This window comes from Ursus maritimus, assembly GCF_017311325.1.
Source record: "Ursus maritimus isolate PB19 chromosome X unlocalized genomic scaffold, ASM1731132v1 scaffold_X1, whole genome shotgun sequence".
Classification (NCBI taxonomy): domain Eukaryota; kingdom Metazoa; phylum Chordata; class Mammalia; order Carnivora; family Ursidae; genus Ursus; species Ursus maritimus.
This window is the reverse complement of record NW_024423319.1, coordinates 120,260,073-120,265,648: the sequence shown is the minus strand read 5'-3', so window position 1 is coordinate 120,265,648 and position 5,576 is coordinate 120,260,073.

Below are 5,576 nucleotides of genomic sequence, written 5' to 3'. Positions count from 1 at the left end.
GCAGTGCCAAGTCCGGTTCACCTCAGCAAACAAGGGTTATGCTTTCTTGTGGAGTCAGAGCAAAGGCATTCAGGGGCTAGACGCTCGCGAACATCGATGACCAAAGTGCACTTTGGCTCAGTGTCAGTTGGAGTTAGGATCAGAAACAGGAACTGTGTTATTCTGTAAACATTTTTTTTATTTCTGGCTCCCTGTGGAGGATTTCGTGTTTACTGTTAGCTGTCTGATAAAAGCTCTGCTTCAGCATTTCCAACCTTGTCTACCATCAACTCATTGGAGAGATACCAACTCATGCAAAAGATACCAACAGACTGGAACTGAGTCTACTCTTCTGAGGTGAATGCTGATGGGGTGAATATCCCAGACTTCCCTCAGGCGGCCCAAAGAGAACTTTAAAAGAAAACACCATGTGGATCTGTGGCACAGGATAAAAATAGTATCGAGCTTCTTATTATATAATAAGTTGAAGATAGGACTTGACCACAAAGAGAACCACGTGAGATTTCAGGCTTCCTTCCGGGAGAACAGTGTCTGGAATGAAGGAGGTGGTGACCGGGGTGTGCCCTGCAGGCTGGGACACACCTGTGGGCTTGGAGTCAATCATATGGACAAAGACCTAGTTACATCTGAACACACTCAAGAGACATTGACTCCATTGGGTGTTGGAGTAGCCACCTATCTGTGATGACATTGAAGGCTCTGAGAATCTTGCTCTTGAGAAGAAAGTGACGTGTGATTCCACAAGAAAGACCCACCATATGGGAAAGACTTGTACAACCTGAGGAGTTGAACCCTACTTGAAGAGAGGCAAGGGCCCTAGTCGAGTTCCTTAACTGTCGAAAGGTTGCTTTGTCTCATGGGTTGCTCGGGGGGTAACAATGCTTACCTGAAATGGGATTTTATCACCACAAAGATCAGAGGACCTGCCCAGGAAATTCTGTTTGATCCCTGGGTTGGTTCTCTTACACCTGAATTGAGTGAGGACTTTCTCAGTACTCAGTGTCTTCTCTTTATCTCCTTCAAAAAATGACCCATGGAGGGTTTAACGTTCAATCTGAGGATGCAGTAGAAGCTGTGGCCTCGTAATTATAATGGATCCTCTCCTAGCAGCTCCTTCAGGTTAGCCATCAGCATGGATGAAAAGGAGACAGCTCCAGAATCCTACAGTCCCTGGTAGGACATGCTTGTCTAGATTTCCAAGTATGGGGCCCCCTGCCTCTCACACTGAAAGGAGCACTCTAGCCCTGAATCCTGAAATGGAAGGAATATTGCAAGTTCTAATTAGAGCCCATCCTGTGCTTGCATAGTCAGGGAGAGAGAAGGAAAGGTGCCTCCGCGGCAGTATTAGGACTGAAAACCCTGTCCCTTGTCTCCCACACAATGGTTTTGGTCACTGCACCATCTGCTTCCTTACAGGTAGGAGCAAATTAGCTTCCAAAACAGTACACCCTGTAGGAAACTGACTTGAGGGTCAATAGTACACATGTATTGACTTAAGGAGTAGTCATGCTGCAGAAGGGGTCGATGCTAGTTTTCTTCCCTTGATGTATTTATTAATAATTTAGGCCACGGGGAAAATAGGATGCCTTCTGGAATTGATATGAGTTGTAAATTTTTGTATGTCGGCAAGAAAAGTGAAATTAAGCCAGAGATTAAGATATTAGATTGTGACATTAAAATAATGTCATATGCCCCTTAGTATAGGCAAATAATGCAAGGTGTGACGGTCATGAAATAGCTATACGTCATTTTTGCTTTTTATTGTGGTTTTTGTTTATGGTTGGTTTACAGTGGTTACATTTTAATCTTTAAATAAAGATACCCAGAGTCCCCTCACCAAGTGAACATTTCCTTTCAAAGTAGTCAACTTGTAAGGTCACCTGCTTATTCCAGTAATGTTTAAAACATATTTTATGGGGCGCCTGGGTGGCTCAGTTGGTTAAGCATCTGCCTTCCACTCATCATGATCCAGGGTCAAAGTGGGAGTCTGCTTCTCTCTTTGTCCCTTCTGCTCCCCTCCACCACACCCCCCCCCCCGCTCATGCTCTCTCTCTCTCAAATAAATAAATAAAATCTTTAAAAAGTATAAATAAGATGTTTTTAACAATACCTCCTTTGGAGCCCAAGGCATTTCCTTTAAACATTCTTATTAACAGCAGATTACCCCATGGAGTCTAGGTTGACATTTGTGATAAAGAACAAATCATCTTTATTTAGATAAAAAAAATATGTGCTTATATAAAGGATGGAAAAGAATGAGAAAATAATTTGCAATCGAAAGGCAAAAGAGGTAGATGGTACAAAACAGGGTGGCGATCTTGTAGGTTGATGAGGGTGCTTTCAGGTACAGCGGTACAGTGGGCGGGAGGTCAGGGTGCCAAGATGGGCCGCTGGGCTCTCATCTTTCTAGATGACTGTACGTTATGTTGAATGCAGTGTGGTTCTAAAGGTGAACATGTCCTGGGCCACGTTAGTTTAACCTTTGTCTGGCATTCTCTAGCGGTGCAGTCTCTGTCTTTTTTTTTTTTTTTTAAAGATTTTATTTATTTATTTGACAGAGACAGAGACAGCCAGAGAGAGAGGGAACACAAGCAGGGGGAGTGGGAGAGGAAGAAGCAGGCTCATAGCAGAGGAGCCTGATGTGGGGCTCAATCCCATAACGCCGGGATCACGCCCTGAGCTGAAGGCAGACACCTAACGACTGAGCCACCCAGGCGCCCCTGCAGTCTCTATCTTCTGCCTCAGTCCAAGGTACTGCTGTGCAGTGACTCAGTCTCTCTTGACGTATATATGATCTCAGACACGCACCCAGTCTTTCCAGTGTTGCTGTGATTAGCCAATACGTAAAAGAGCGGTAGATGTTTTGGACTGATATGAAGACAGGCAGAGGATGTTTGATGGTCTGTCCGTTGTACGTTCTCTCCTCTGTTTTTGATGCAAGGAAGGGGAAAAGGAGAGCCCTTACCCACAGTCAAGTCAGATAGACAGATGGAGGCATCCTGGTTTTTCGTTGACGTAGTGATGCGCCGTGTCCCAAACCATTAGGAGCTTCTGGGTCAAAACCAGATTGAAAGAGAGCCTACGCTGATGGTCTTCACACAGGATGGAAAGAAAGGTGAAACCTCCGTAACCATAAGCATTTCCGTTGTTCTTCCCATTGACCAGTGACTTATCCCTAAGGGGTCATTCATATGACAGACAGTTGACAAAGTAGAAATCTAAAAAACATATTGAGTCTCTGCTTTGCTGTATAGATTCCCCAGGTGGGAAGAAATGTGCAAGGTGCTGGTGTATGTAACGTATCATGGGGAAAATGAAAATATAAGACCTGCAGAAAACGTTTAGTCTGGACTGTAGAATTTTGCTTAAATAAAAGTTTACAGGTTTTTGTATGCTGCAGCGAAATTCATTTCGTGATTGTTCATTTGCTCTAATTTACTTAGTTCGCAAATGGCAATACGTTTACATGCGTATGGTACAATTTTCAAACGTATTGAGGGGCATATAGAGAAATGTAAGCCTCCGTTCTGTATCTTTTTCCTCTGCCTCCCACTTCCACCCCCAGAAACGACCACGTTGCTGACATTGTGGAAAATTTACATTTACCTAATCTTATCCTGTTCAAGTCAAATCAGGACAAAATAAGGACACCCGTGGAGTCAGGAAGGGAGTCAGCAACTTACTGTATCCCTTTCTTCTGCCTCACAGATGAGAAGCGTACATGCTGGGGGCTGGGGGAGGTGGTGAGGCACTTGGAGAGGAATACAGATGACAGTCCAGGAGACAAAGTGACTGCAGGGTGACAGTGTGGAGCATGTGGAATCATCAAGCTGATCTCCCAGAGTCTGTGCAAAACCAGTTTTTTAAGGTCATATAGAATATTAATAAGGTGGTGCATACGTTTATTTAGCTGTTGCAGAATATGAATGACCCGCGTCATTGTTCGCCCTACATCGCACTCGTCTGCGATGATGCAAAGGGGCTGTTACCGTCAAAGAAGATTCAAGAAATGTCCACGACCTTGTTAGGAGACAGGAAAAATTACTGAGAAGTGTCCAAGATCCACTATTCATCTGTACATGGGGCAGATGCTGGGCTGCTGTGGGTTGAGGACTGAGAAAAAAGAGCAAGTCATTGACAACTCTGTTAGTGTTTGGCTGTGAAGCAGAAAGACATACCTAGAGTACTTATGTGATCACGGGAGTGATTTTTTTTTTAAATAAAAGAGACTTTTACAACAGCCTTACCTCTTGCTACCAGCCAAATTATTGTTGGAGTAGGGTGAGTTTTCAGAAGAGTCACACATGGCCACCTCATCTTCACCTCCTACATCTGTAGACACCCCTGCCCTTGACATGGTCTGGGTCAGGGATGACTGAGGAAAGGCTAATAGTCATAGCTGGTATTCACTGGATACACCCTGTCCTAGCTGATTCACACATATGATGCAATGTAATCGTCACAAAAATCCACCTCGGTATTATTAGCTGTATCGCAGGTGCAACAAGGTGAGTGAAGTGAGGTTTGGAGAGAGTATCCAGTTTTCTGCAGGCTGGTAAGTGGCAAGGGTGTTCTCAGACCATCAGACCCCTGCAGCCTGATTACAGAAGCTAGCATGCTATTCCCTCACCTCGTCTGTGACTCAACTATATGAAGAAGTGGGTGAAAGTGTGCAGAGATGTTTGATCATATAGACCAAACTTCTGTAACCATAAAGTCCATGAACGTAGCAGTCGGGTCTCAGTGTGGTCCTGTGTCTCTGCAGTCCCTCTCATTGACCTATTTCATTGTAAATACAGCCAACCTTATTATCGTCAGCTGTGGTCCCGTGATGAGCCACTGTACAAACGAACTGGAAAGAACGCAGACTTATCCAGTGTGTGACAACCGAAGAGGCTCAACACAGAGGACTCTGTTCTCTTTGATGCCAGAGGCAGGTGTATAACTGATTGAGGGAGGAGTTGGTCGTTGTGAAGATTAACTTTTATGTGTTGGCGTTCTGGTGCCCAGAAGATTGGTCAGACTCAAGTGTAGATGTTGTGATGGCGGTTTTGCGACATGAGTAGTATCCACTCTCTGCTGTCTGTGAGGAGATTAGCCTTTATGATATGGGTGGACCTCATGCAGTCCCTTGCAAACCTTAAGTGCCAAAAAATGAGATTCCCTACAATAACAGATTCAGCTTCAAGACCGTCACCTAGAAAGCCTGCGTTTCCAGCCTCCTGGTCTACCCTCCTGATTTCCTAGATCATACAGGCCTGTTTCCCAATGGCAAATCTCAATATGCAGATACACTGGTTGGTAGATAGATAGACCTCGAGAAACTATACAGGTATCTATCTCTCTATCTACTTATCTGTCATCTATCGATCTATCACCTATCAGTCAATCGATCAAGCAATTGATCTATCATCTATTTGTCTGTCATCTATCTATCCTATTGGTTTTGTTTCCTTGGAAAAGCCTGACTGATGGAGTCAGCGTGAAGAGGGAGAGCTCATAGGGAAACCTCTTGTTTCCACAACAGCTTTCTTTCAAGTTGGCTGTTGCTTGATGACTCCTGTTGGACTTCTAGC